Consider the following 13,034-nt stretch of genomic DNA (forward strand, 5'->3'; position numbering starts at 1 on the left):
TTTCTTCCCCCTCATGAACCACCATTACTTACATGGAAGAAGGCTTAGTTGTTTTGTTGAGAGTTTTTGATAAAACACTTAGCTTTTGTATGCACTTATCTGCTTGAAGGACTAATCCTTCTAGTTTAAAGCACTAGAATCACAAACTGTCGCAAAATATCACATGGAACACTAGATATCAAGCCTTTTTAAAGCCTCTTCCCCGAAAAAAAGCCATAAACAATATTTTCATTCATCCCTCTTCCCCACACTATGTTACACCCAATGTTAGTGAAAGTTCCCACCTTCAGCTGGAGCAAGTATTTAGCTTTGTGCTTGCAAAACTCTGCTGTTTCTGTTCCAGTTTAAAAAGTCTGAAAGCTTCTTTAGAATCAGAAATCTGAACCCACTGCAAACCTTTCAAAAGAAGGAAAAGTGATTTTTGCAAGCTTCATTAGCAAAAGAGAAAGTGAACAAGAAATAAGGTATACAAACTAAGAACATTTAGTTAAGACAATAAAATACTTCATTAACTCTGCCTCAAACATACGACAAGCTGATGGCAGATAAGACTAAGATTCTTCCTCCCACAGAAAAGGGCAAGGTATAGTATAGCACAACAGTTTATCCTACCAGTATACTAAAGTACGCTCCATCCAAATTAAGCAAGCAGCCTTAGTACTGAAAGTACAAAAGCTAAGTTCTTAAACTACAGAAGCCCAAAGTTTGTATTCATTGGTGCAGAAGACAATCTGAGAAGTTTTTTGTTTTAGCTTGTAGTTTTTATTGGGGATGGGTTATCTGGATTCTGTCTGCATTATAACGACTGTATGGCTCTCATTTTCAAGGATGATGAAGGCAGTGGAGTTCACACAGGCTTTATGGGCAAAGTACAGGAATAAGGAGAATACTGTTGAAGATGCAGATACGTACATGTAGCTTGTTGCCTTCGCATTCAAGCAGACACTTCTAGAGCTACACTGAACACATTTAAGAGTTTTCTATCTCAGAAGAAACATGTTACACTATTCCATGACAAGCTTGGCAGTTTGCAAAGTATTCTAGTTACCTTTTACGTAAGAATATCCCTTGATGTCTTGAGCAAGGCGAAGTGTCCTTTTTTTTCTGTCATTTGATAAAGGAGCCAGTAAATCATAAAAACATTCATTGTAAATCTCAAAAAATGAAACCCAGAGAACTTCACAAAATCATCTATAGATAATCTGCTAAGTTGGTCTGATCCTTCTGAGAGATTTTCTGCACCTGCAAAGTAGAAAATATTACAAGTCAATGTAGAGACAGTAAAACTAGCTGCATTTAAAAATAAGTAATAGTTAAGCTTACAGCTTAAAACTTTTCCCAGAACATAAATACAGAGAACCCCCACCTCTCATACAAACACCAAGTATCTGGAAGTCAAGACGCTTGCCCTACACATTTGCAAAGACACGCCTGCTATAAAGCTTGCTTTTTCACTTCCAAAACCCAATCTAACATCTATAGTTGGGTTAGAAATATTCAGAACTCTTCAGTCTTTACAATATAGAGAACTGAACTAGTAAGGACACTTCGTTCTGACTTTTTAGGGAAAAAAAAGTATTTAGTGAGTTCTTAAGTGCCCTAAAGGCCTGTCGGAAAACCACTAGGGATCTTATCACAAATCATACTCTTTTTCTTTGTTTTACTTTCACCTCATAAAACCAGGTTATGATAGATGTCCCAGTAGTCTCCAGCCATTTTCTGCCCAGATGTCCTGCCCATTATTCCGTTCTGTTACAAATAAAAGCTAAATAATCCCTTTATTATCAGCATTAGCCAAAAAAGCCAGTCGTTGACCTTACAGAAGCTTTTCTAATTGCTACTGTTTAATATAAAACATACCCTTAGAATCAGCTGGGGATTTGTCATTAGTGCTGTTGTGATGGTCTACCTACGAAAGAAAACAGAGACTTTAGGATTTATTATTGATGTACAGCACCAATACACCACTGGTTGCTTTTATTTATTTATTTATTTATTTATTTAAAAGCAGCTGTATTGCTCTACCACAAAACAATACAGTATAGTTCCAAGGTGCCAACACAAAAATCCTGGCTACACATTTTGACTGGTTTCACCTTACTACTCATTTCTGACAATTCCTTTACTATAAGATCTGATGCACTTCAGCTTCCTGATTCAGAAAGAAAAAGAACAAATAGGGAGAGAATCCCCAACAGGAAAAGGAGTTATTTAATAAGATGATTTTCAATAGCCCATTTATAATCTGCATTTTACCCTTCATGAATCTTGGACTCCTGAAATATTTTTCTTATTGGGATTTTCTTAATTCAGGACTTCCATATCCTATGGCTTATTAGGTCAACTCTCAGAAAAGGAAGTTAAGGTAGAATACTCGATCACTTAATGTAGATAAGCAGCTTATTATTTCTTAACTCAGGCTATCAAAGTGTTACACAAATGAAGTTATGACTAAATTTTGTAAATATAATATTTTTAAGTAGTTTGGTCATAGAAAATACAGAATAGCTCCCAACATGTAGATCTCATGATGTTCATAGATGTATACTCAGTTCCCAGGCTTCAGGTTGTGTTGCTTTTTTATAGAGCACAAAAGTAGAAAGAAATTCTCATCTACTGAAGAGGAGGAATCTCACCTACCAGATACAGTATGCTTAGAAGTAAAACTTCTAACATAGAAGTTTTCATCTACATGACACTCACCCAGATCTGGCTTTGTATAGTCAGCAAAGCTTGTACCTACTTAGCTTATAAGGTCAAGTATTTTACCTAGGAACACGGTTCTTGAAACTAGAGGAGGCACCTATATCGCACGATCGCATCTTCACTCTCTAATGGAGTAGGATGAGATCAGCATATAGCTGTCCACTGCATTTTCTTTCCACATACTCACTAAACCTAAAACAGTTTTACACATCTTTGGTTCATGTAGAAGACAGGTGTTGTTTTTCCCCGAAATACTTAAAGATCATTGGAGCCGGACTTCATACTCAGCTGTGCTCTTGAAATAATTCAGAAGGAATTTTACTGCCACCTGCCTTTCACACTGTGAAGTCCACACTTAACCAACTCATCAGTAAGATCAAGTTAACATACTCCACAACTAAAATACCCCAGTGCGGTGTAGCACACCACTAATAAGATGCTTCATTCTTTTTCAGCAGGAACAGAAAGACAAATAGAAAACTGTGTGTAAATACAGAACCCTCTTTCATTACAGAATGGAAAGGATAACACTGAACTATCACAAGATGCATGTACTCATCATTTCTTTATAAAGTAGTTTCCTACCTCTTTTGTCAGACGAAGCAACGAATTTTTAAGAGCAATTTCTTCTCTCACTTTGTCATTAGTCAGTTTTACGTAATCTCTCCACCGAATAGGTTTCAGATCCATTTTTGTGTATAGCCTTCCTCCAACAGTTTTAAACCACATATCCATCGTCCTTGGCAAAATACCAACATCATCTTCTGTCCCTGTAAGCAATACACAAAAGAAGGGCCAGGTTACTATTGTAAGCAACATATAAACATAAATGAAGACAAAGATAACTGATTCTAATCTCAAAGTATACACAAAGAATTTAGAGGCCAGTTACAGTCTGAAGCAATGTTTGCAGTGTTACTAGACTGTTCCCTGAAAAATACTGGCTTTAAGCAACAGCTCACATCCCATTCCTTAGACGTTACAGGGCATCACTTTAAAACAGCCAGAATATTCTGCATAAGCTTAGCCTTAAGAAGAAAAAATAACCCACAGCAAACTCCCACATATAACAGACGTGCAGATTTTCAACTGTTTACCAGGCTCCCTTCCCGCTCTGAAACAACCCTGAAATAACAACCAGAGTGATGTCTCTGCTACAACATTCCGTTCGTCCCACAAACCCTATTTATAAATATCTACAAGTCTTCCCTCTAGCACATTAACAGCACCGCTCAGCTTGGTGTCATCTGCAAACTTGCTGAGGGTTCATTTGATTCCACTGTCCATGTTGCCTACAAAAATGTTAAATAACACTGGTCCCAACACCACCCTCCACCTGGACACTGAGCTATTGACTGCTGCTCTCTGAGTGTGACCATCCAGACAGTTCCCTATCCTGCAACTGGTCCATCCATCAAAACCATTTTTCTCCAGTTTGGTGACCAGGATGTCATGCAGGACGGGATCAAATGCTCTGCACAAGTCCAAGTAGATGATGTCAGTTGCTCTCCCATTATCCACTGATGCTGTTACTCCATCATGAAAGGCCACCAAGTTTGTCAGGCATGGCTTGAATTTGAGGAAGCCATATTGGTTACCACCAATCTCCTCATCTTCATTTTCCAAACTATGCCAAGGAGAACTAGACAGAACTCTACAATGTCGTGTCACTACAAACCTGTCTGAATCATTGGCTTCTCTGCATGCTCATCACTAGTCTCTCCTTAGCTTGTGTGCCCACAGTGTATGGGGAATGTCAGCCACAAATCTTACCTAGGGGACATCTTTGCTTCAAAATCCCTTGAACATCACACAATCCCTTTTAACTCTCCAGGTCTGCACTTATTTACGTCAGAATCAGACCATATTTCTGTGCTGCTATTTCCCTTTCCTTCTGAAGGGCCTGGATACAACTTAGATTAACCTCAGGAGCAGAGTTCCTGCATAAAACAGCCAGTACTGAAACAGCAACCCAACCTGGTTGCAGACTGAGAGAGAAAATGAGATTTCACCAAAGTCATGGGACAGGACACATGTTCATGTTCATGCTAACACTGAACCCAAGTGGCCACATGAGGACAGCAGCTAGTAGGAAATCAGAAAAAAAGCATCCTTTCAGACGTCCCTTAGGAAGGTGGAATCTACCAGGGCAAAGCAGACCCGTGTGTTCAGTAACCAGTCTGATGCTTCAGAGCCCACTGATGAGCTACAAACTGGGGTTTAACCAATGCAACACATGGAGGGAAAATCTGTCTTGAGCATAAAGAAGAAAGAGAAAGGTATCCAAAAGGACTAACCAAGAAGTGCCCAAACTGCCCATGAAGCATTTCTTCCTGTGGTGCAAAATACCACAAGAGGATTTATTTGCTCTTTCAGTTAAACATACCATGAACCTTTAGGGTAGCTGATGTCTTGTCTTCAGCTGCTTGGCATGTGCATGTTCCCTGATTTTCATATTCACACTAGTGAATAATAAGACTTCCCTTATTTCCCTGGGAAGTAATGCCCACTTCTTTTACTTTGACGGAGCTCCTTCCAATCCTAGAAGGGAAAATATCAAGTCAGATCTCCATGAGTCCTTCCATCTCTGCACTGAGCAAAGGGAGCCTTCAGATCTATGCTTAATTCACCCACTCCCCTAGAATTAATGGAACTGTGCTTACTGGAACATATGCTGAAGCTTAAGCACAGTGCAGTGTTTTCAACATGTAGGAATGGCTATAGAACTTGCATAAATTCTGGCTGACTTATGACAGCTTAAAGCACTGTGGAGGACTGTTAACAAGCCCGTTTGGACATCACCTTGAATAAATGACGTTATCCTCAAGTAAGGGAAGGAACAGCTGAGCACCGGGGAGGTACACAAAGTGCCAGAGCAAATTCTCACACTGTCAGGTGCAAAGAAAACTCAGATTTCACCCTAAAACCCAGTTCACAACAAGGCTACAAAATCCTGGCTGAGAATTTCTGTGTTAGAGTTGAAGCTCAAGACTGTGCTCCAACCAACAATATTTTGAGAAGCAAGACCTCAGGAGTTCACAATAAACCCAAAACAACTTGATATCAAGTTCAACTTGATAAATGAACTCAGGACATAATAACAAAGAGTGCTGATCTGGGCAAGTAAAAGAGCACTAAGAAAAGAGAGCAATGCAAAAGCTATCAAGCAAAAGCTCAGACTCGCATCCCTTGGAAGTGAAATTAAAGGCTCTCATTCATTTCCAGAGAAGTCAGAAAGGAAAATACCATTACATGCCATACCTTGAACCACTTGACGTCCACCTTGGGCCTGGACAGCTCACACTCAAATGTGACCTTGTCCTTCTGAGTGACGCTAATGTCTGCCGATGGTTTGCTGATTTTCACAGGCAATTCTGAGAAGGAGAAAGAAGGATGTGGATTTAGTTGGGAATGAGGTCTCTAGGAGCATCTGGCAGAAGGAATAATGAAAGGCAGGGCCTACTCTCCATGCTTACTAGAACTTGTAATTGACAACAAAAAAACCTATTGTTTTGAGCACATTATCATTACTTGTGCTAGGGACAATAACGTTCCAACAATCCTCTTGATATCTGAGGGATACTCTGGTGGCAATGGCCCAGTGCAAAACATTCTTTGCAGCTGGAAGGAAAGCTGGTTCTGCTGTTCAAGTAATCTGGGACAGGAGCAGATAATGACACCTTGCACCAACCAATACCTGTCACAGTCAGCCTCCCCGATGAATTCATGCCTTCTGCTTTAACGGAAATGAGTCCTGCATCTTCAAGGGTCACAGAAGAAAGTGTCAAGGAATGTTTCTTCCCCTGGACACCCATCGTGATATTTGGTGCAGGCTTCAGCCGCACGCCGTCCTTCTGCCAAGTCCCTTCCACATCCTCATGGGACACCTCCACCGTAAAGGTGACAGTTCCCTTCTCAGGGAATTCCAGGGGCTGCAGACCTTTCACCAGCTTCATCTGCGCACTGAAAGACAACGGGGACAGGTTGGAGATCTCACACCAGCAGCTGAGAAATAGAATCATCAAAGGAATCAGAGAAAGGTTTAGGTTGGAAGGGACCTTTGAGATCACCCAGTTCCAAACCCCCTGCTGAAGGCAGGGATGCTTCCCTCTAAACCAGATTGCACAAAGCCCCATCCAGCCTGGCCTTGAATGCTTGAATAGCATCAGGACTTCCAAAACAAGTTACTTCCCTCTTCCTCTCCCAGGTACAGTATCTGCTAATTAAGCAACAGCCTTTGCAAAGAAGAAAACTTGTTCATAACCAGGTCCATGGGTGCTCTTAAATGGATCCTTCCAGATGGAAAAAACATTTCAGGTGGCCTCCTAGATTTTACCCCTTTTTGTGTTGCACACAAGACTGAAAAAAAAATAAAATTACTTTTGCAAAGTTCTTCTTGTCATAAGGAAACAAACATTTGGGGAATGGCAGAACCAGGTAAAGTTTACCTTCACGTCAAGAAATTTGAAATATCACTCACATGTTCTTGGTGTGGTGTTTCTGCTATAATTATTTGGACTAATTAAGCTTTTCCCTGATGAAAGCCTAGAAGAATATCACAAGAAGGACCAACTTACCCATGACCTCTTATTTGTCTTACTCAAGCATCTCCTCCTGACCACAACTGCCAATCAAATATTCAGCCAGACTACAGGTTTGAGCAGCTGAGTTGTTTCTAGGATCTCCTGCAGTCTTAACCTTGGAACACACACTTGTCTTTTGACTAAGTGTCTTTTACAGTGCAGTAAAACAACAGGTTTTCACATGGCTATTCCTCATTTACCTTGCTCTGAAATCATTCTCAAACCATGCAGGATCAGTCCAGGGAGAAGGCGAGGAGAGGGGAAGGGAAAGGGGAAGTCCACGGTCCTCTAAAATCAGGCTTCTCAGCCTAAAGCTCAACAGCAAATAGCAGTCCACTTGCCCACATTGCTAGACTCCGAGCATTTAAAGAACATCAGCTGACCTCATTATGAGCTCTATCATAGCCAAAGGAATTCATATATTCAAATATTCTCTTGAGTGATGAGAAATATGGAGCATAACTTCAGATTTCTGCTGTTAAACTCTCACTTCTATCATAAACCAGGGTAACAGTTCAATGCTGTTTGTTATGGTTTTGTAATTTGGTTGGTGTTGGTATTCCACATCAGAGCACCATGCCTAATAATGGGAGTAAAGGGGACAAGTTTTTTTTCTGTGAACTGCCTTAATGAGCATGTGGGGTGGGGCACCGGAAGGGAAGGGAGGAAGGGGACAGCGTTGCTGGACCGGCTCCCTGCGAGGAGACAATGTGGTCAGACCTTCCTGCCTTCCACAGCTCCACCGGTGAGATTGGGGACTTGGTATTCTCTTTGTTGAAACTCTCTTGTTGTTGTTTAGTGTTATTAGGTTATTAAACTGCCATTCGTTCTCAGATCACCTTTTTCCTCCCTCATTTTTTTGTTAGACCTAATCGCAATCTCCCTTCCCTTCCCCGTCTCCCTAAACGCACGTGGCTGGGCCGCGTCGGGCCGCGCCGCCGTGCCGCTAGAGAAAAGGGGGGGGTGGCTTTTGTTCCTGCTGCCCCGGGTTTGTGCCCACTGTCCCGGAGTGAGCTCTAGAGAGAACTCCGTGACATTTTTGGTGGAGAATGCGGGCAGAGCTCTGGGCAATGTTTTGGGCAGTAATTAGGTGGTTTTTTTCAGCAGCCCTGTATGTAGGACTGATAGTCCGTAGGTTCCTGTGGTCCTGGCTTAAGGACTTCCTGATGTTGGGGGTAGGGCTAGATTTATTAAGCCGATGGCTTGCAGGGATAGAGATATCTGCCTGGCTCCCTTCCAGACTAACGAACATCACAGGCACCGTGCTTGAACTGGCTCACGAATGCTCTGAATTCCTTAAGTATGACTGGGGTGTCAATTGGAATACTGTGTTGTTAGTCTCTCTAATTGTAGTAGTTTTCTATAAATTGCAGAGAGACTTGCAAAGAATAGTGCAGAGAGACTCAGGAAAAGGGCCAGAAGCATCGGGACCCCCAGTATCAGGTAATCTCACCCCTGAACACCAGAGGGACCTTGGGAAATTAATAGAACCCCTGAGTGAGTGTGGGAGATCAGGGGGATCTCAGAACGAATGGCTTATGAAAAAGATAGAGAGTCTCGAGAATGAGATCCAAATCCTAAGGGGAAGGCAACAAGTTAATCCCAGCCGACCACAGGAAGCACCAGCATCAGTGTCAGTCGCCCCAGTGGAAGGCCAGAGATGGGAACGTGTGTCCTCACGTCTGGAATGGATGGAGGAAGTAGAGGAAGATCCGGGCGAGGGACCCTCCCCAAAACCACCAAGGAAGGCAACCCAGAAGACTAACAGACGCGGAGAAGATAGTGATGATGAGGGAAAAGTCACTGCTTCCTCTACTCGTAAACCTCTGAAAATTACTGAAATCCAAAGTGCGAGAAAGGAGTTTGCCCGACTCCCAGGTGAACGCCTTGTCACTTGGCTGCTCCGGTGTTGGGACAATGGGGCCTCCTGCATGTCCCTAAGCTGCGATGAGGCTCGTCAATTAGGAAACATCGCTCGAGACTCATCTATTGATAGAGGGATCAGCAGATGTCTCGATGGAGTCGCCAATCTCTGGGAGAGGATTCTATCAGCTGTAAAGGCAACCTGTCTTCTCAAAAGTGATTTGGAGCCTGTACTGGAAAAATGGAGTACAGCTGAGGAAGGTATCCAGTACCTGAGAGAAATGGCTGTGGCAGAAATGCTGTTCGATCCCACGTTTGTCCCTGGGGACCCAGAGGATTACCATGACCCAGAAAAGGTGAGCGGTACTCCGGAAATATGCAAGAAACTCATACGGTCAGCACCAGTGAAGTATTCCAGTGTACTATTAACGAACTCTAACAGGTATGATGAGCTGGATAGGAGACCTGAAATTTTTGAGCTCATCCTTTCACTGCAAAATATCAAATACTCACTACTGCCACACCGTACCACCATCGCAGCCATCTGTAAAATGGTGGATAGAATGGACCGAATGGAGAAAAGACAGGACAACATGCAGAAGAGCTGGTCTGCGGCAAGGAACCACAGTGAACCTGTGGCAGTCTCAGCTGTCAGATGCAAACGCACACCTGTCCGAGTGAAGGACCGCAGTGAGCCTATGTCACGTGGTGCCATGTGGAACTACCTGCGTGACCATGGAGAGGATATGAAGAAGTGGCATGACGAACCCAATTTTGTACTGCGAGCACGGGTAAGAAAATTACAAAAGTGGTCAGCCACTACTGAGGTTGCCTCTACCGCTGCAGACAACCAATAGAGGGGCCCTGCCCTCAGCCAGGGGGGGGAAAGGGATAATAGAGTGTATTGGACGGTGTGGATTCGGTGGCCTGGCACATCAGAACCACAAAAATATAAAGCACTGGTGGATACCGGTGCACAGTGCACTCTGATACCCTCAGGTTTCGAAGGGACAGAACGGATACATATACATGGGGTGACTGGGGGTTCGCAGGAACTGTCTGTATTGGAGGCCGAGATAAGCCTCACTGGTAGAGACTGGCAGAAACATCGTATAGTGACTGGCCAGGGGGCTCCTTGCATACCTGGAGGGGTGTTCAGTACACTTGGAATCGTTTGCCCCAGGGGTGGAAACACAGCCTGACCATCTGCCATGGGCTGATCCAAGCCACGTTGGAACAGGGCGGTGCTCCAGAGCACCTGCAGTATATAGATGATATCGTTGTGTGGGGTGATACAGCGACGGAGGTTTTTAAAAAAGGAGAACGGATAATCCAAATCCTCCTGTCTGCTGGTTTAGCTATTAAGCGAGACAAAGTGAAGGGCCCTGCCCAAGAAATCCAGTTTCTAGGGGTGAAATGGCAAGATGGGCGTCGCCATAGAGTGGATCTATCACATCCCCTATCACGCACCAGCCGCTGGTAAGATCGAGCGCCACAACGGTTTGCTGAAAACCACGCTGAAAGCGATGGGTGGTGGAACATTTAAGAACTGGGAGAAACATCTAGCAGAAGCCACCTGGCTGGTAAACACCCGAGGATCAGCCAACCGAGATGGCCCTACACAGTCCAACTCCCTGCGTACCGTGGAGGGAGATAAGGTTCCTGTGGTGCATGTAAAGAATATGCTGGGAAAAGCAGTTTGGGTCCTTCCAGCCTCTGGAAAGGGGAGGCCCCTCCGTGGAACTGTCTTTGCACAGGGACCTGGGTGCACCTGGTGGGTGATGCAGAAGGATGGGGATGTTCAGTGTGTGCCACAGGGAAATTTGATGCTGGGGGAGTGCAGCCTGTGATTCCATGTGTGTATATATATCTATATATGTATATGTATGTACATATGTAATGCATGTTAACTACTGTTCTGTTTATATGTTGATAAAAGTTAGGCATGATGTGATGATGTGTAATAAGGGGTGGAATGTTATGGTTTTGCAATTTGGTTGGTGTTGGTATTCCACATCAGAGCACCATGCCTAATAATGGGAGTAAAGGGGACAAGTTTTTTTTTCTGTGAACTGCCTTAATGAGCATGTGGGGTGGGGCACCGGAAGGGAAGGGAGGAAGGGGACGGCGTTGCTGGACCGGCTCTCTGCGAGGAGACAATGTGGTCAGACCTTCCTGCCTTCCACAGCTCCATCGGTGAGATTGGGGACTTGGTATTCTCTTTGTTGAAACTCTCTTGTTGTTGTTTAGTGTTATTAGGTTATTAAACTGCCATTCGTTCTCAGATCACCTTTTTCCTCCCTCATTTTTTTGTTAGATTTAATCGCAATCTCCCTTCCCTTCCCCGTCTCCCTAAACGCACGTGGCTGGGCCGCGCCGGGCCGCGCCGCCGTGCCGCTAGAGAAAAGGGGGGGGGGCTTTTGTTCCTGCTGCCCCGGGTTTGTGCCCACTGTCCCGGAGTGAGCTCTAGAGAGAACTCCGTGACACTGTTTTAGATGGAGGACTCATATTTTAAATAACTCATCTCATTAAGGCTTGGATTCCCTAGTACAATTAGCTAAATTCCAGTTTGGATCATGCTTCACCTTGGATCACTTAGGGCTTCAGCCACTTAATGGAACTAACTTAGTTTGTCTACAGATAAGCTGTTTTCTATAGCAACAATAAGCTGTGATTGCAACTGGATGTCGGGAGAGCACAAATCCCGCAGTTATCCTGTACCAACATCCTCTCCTTCCATCAGAACAGCAAGTTTTTAAACCAGACTCATGCAGGCTTGCATGACACACCTTGTGCAAAACTGTTGGCAGCCATCAGGACAGCCAGTTGCTTCCTGTATAGACACTGTTCCATCAGTTTTGGTTTTTTGTCTCGCTAGAACAACAGCCAGTGGCTGAAAACTCACACAACTGAAGCAACCATGCTGATATACCACAGTCACTGGAGGTGCTCAAGAGCCACGGGTATGTGGCACTGGGGACGTGGTTAGTAAGTCCAGTGAGGGTGGGCAGGGGTTGGACTCAGCTATCTCAGTGGTCTTTTCCAGCCTTGGGTGCAACTTGTAAGAGGGAATGAAGCAGCAAACTGCCCAGCACTGAGCTGCATTCTTCTGACACGTGGTATCAGTGAACTGCTGTATTTCCCTATCTTCTCCGGAACTATTCATCTAACCTAACTGAAAAAGTAAGCCAGAACCTAGATATAAATCAGGATCATAGTCACCCGTGGTTGCTTATATATTCAGAAAGACACTCTAGAGGGTAATTCAGTGCATCTAGAAATTAAAGTAGAATTTCCTTAGTCAAAAGTATTCCACAGCCAGATTTTCACCTCGCTACCACTACATTAAAAAGGAGAATCCAACTTGTGGTGTGGGTCATTGATGTTGTTCCGGGGGGAATTGTGGCTGTTCCGTGCCCACAGGGTAGAAGACAGCCAGTCTTCCTCTAAGCCACATGAACAGCTGCTTAGTGCTCCCAAAGTGAATGCTCACCAGTTGTTTCCAACTTGAAGGTCATCTTCTGGCCAGCAGCCTCTGGTTTATAAACCTTCTCCTGGTTTATAAACACAGGTTTTGGCTCTGAGGGAAGAAAAGAGAAAGTATTGACTGAGGAACTGAAATGAGACCAACTTGCAGGTCTGTATGTACAGCTTGGAACAGGTTTAGGTTATCACTTGTGCCCAAACTAATAGCCTTCACTAGAGAATATCAGCTCTTCTGTTGAAACAAAGTGTCAAATCTAGGCAAGAAAGAACCTAGGAACTGAAGGAACCAAGAGGGTCCTTGAACACCAGTCCCATGGTTGCAAGTCACTATGCAAGCATATTGAACCCAAAAGAACATCTGTCCTGCAGGCAACCAAAACCTGAGTTCCTTTTACT

General features: G+C 43.8%; 1 long non-coding RNA gene across 1 annotated transcript; it reads right to left on the reverse strand.

Annotated features, from left to right (window-relative positions):
• Window positions 1–289: 289 nt before the first annotated feature.
• Window positions 290–1,911, reverse strand: LOC146752828 (uncharacterized). The gene is made up of 3 exons (XR_014940411.1): window positions 1,861–1,911; window positions 1,049–1,242; window positions 290–396 (listed from the first exon to the last, which is right to left on the reverse strand). It is a non-coding gene; the product is annotated as an uncharacterized LOC146752828 (long non-coding RNA).
• Window positions 1,912–13,034: the final 11,123 nt, after the last annotated feature.

Source organism: Coturnix japonica, unplaced genomic scaffold (assembly GCF_054131305.1).
Source record: "Coturnix japonica strain WE unplaced genomic scaffold, WE-NBRP24 Scf041, whole genome shotgun sequence".
Taxonomy (NCBI): Eukaryota; Metazoa; Chordata; class Aves; order Galliformes; family Phasianidae; genus Coturnix; species Coturnix japonica.